General features: G+C 45.9%; 1 pseudogene; it reads right to left on the reverse strand.

The window, feature by feature from the left end:
• Positions 1–277: 277 nt before the first annotated feature.
• Positions 278–1,235, reverse strand: part of LOC101565264 — a 175,997-nt pseudogene continuing 175,039 nt past the window's right edge.

Genomic DNA, 1,235 nt, shown 5'->3' on the forward strand with positions numbered 1-1,235 from the left:
CTGTCTTGCACAAAGCTTTTGAAAACCACACTACCATCAATATATGTGAAAACAGCTATAAAGCCCATGGGTTTGTCTTCCTTGCTCTGCCAGCCCTTTTGCGGACCTATAGTAAATTGTCACCATTCTTAGCAAGCAGTTCGCGGAGGCTTTGCGAGCAGACTTGGGCTCTCTGTAACTTGCCACTGACATAAATGTCCCAACCCATGTACTCTTCAAGTGCTGATCGCCACTCAAAGCAGTGCTGACAAGCTGGGCCGTTCTGCTACAAGGGTGCTCAAAGCACAGATAGTGTGCTTTGTCCTTCCTGAGTAAGGTTACAGGTGGCCCTAAGGCCTTCATCATGGATGTGATTTTGTGGCTTCTGAATCAGCTGGCGCAGCATGGAGTAAGACACACATATCTGCAGTGTCATTTTTTCTCTTGTTGAATGATTTCTGACATTCTGTAGGTAAGAACTCTAAGTGGTGTGCTGTCACTCATCGCTGACATTCGTGAAGTGCTTCAGCTCATGAACTCTGGTGTATTTTGAACATTGAATTTCTTCATCTTTTCATCTACCTAGAACATTTTCCTATACAGTGAGCAACTTCATTCTTGTAATAAATTTGCAGCTTCTTGTTTGCCTTTCTCCCCTGTTTCAGTCAGAAGAGGAGACCCAAGGATCCCTGGATAAAAATGTAAAGGAAACTTTTTCTTGAACTGTTTAACATGAACAAAGGAAGTAATGGCCCCGCAGTTCTGGCTTGGGTCTTCTCCGCCATGGTCATTTTTGATCCCTCGGATAAGGATGGTGTGCAAGGGCTCAGCTATCAGTTTCTTCCCATGTCTGGTACTAGCGCTCCCATTTCCGTGAGAGGCTCAGGTCAGCGGCAGGCAGCTTACTCTTTCCAACGTATTGGGCATTGAGACGCCTGTCCCAGCAGTCCAGATAGTCTGCGCCTTGCTGTATTCTTCCCACCACCTGTGAGACAGAACAAGTTCTTATTCTTCAGACTCCAGAGCTCTCTTGTGCAAATGCCAAATGTGATTTTCTTTCTTTCTTGCGGTACTGGGGATTGAACTCAGGACCTTGTGCTTGCCAGGCAGGCACTTATGCTGCTAAGCCATATCCCCACCCCTCAAATGTGATTTTCAAAAACACTCTTAGTTTTTACATAAAGTCTTTCTCCAGGGAGCTCGGGATAGGCCACATTGAAGCGCAGGGGTTTTCTGAGAGTGGTTGTTCCTTGTTC

The sequence above is a fragment of the Octodon degus genome, unplaced genomic scaffold, assembly GCF_000260255.1.
Source record: "Octodon degus isolate 3935 unplaced genomic scaffold, OctDeg1.0 scaffold00101, whole genome shotgun sequence".
Classification (NCBI taxonomy): Eukaryota; Metazoa; Chordata; class Mammalia; order Rodentia; family Octodontidae; genus Octodon; species Octodon degus.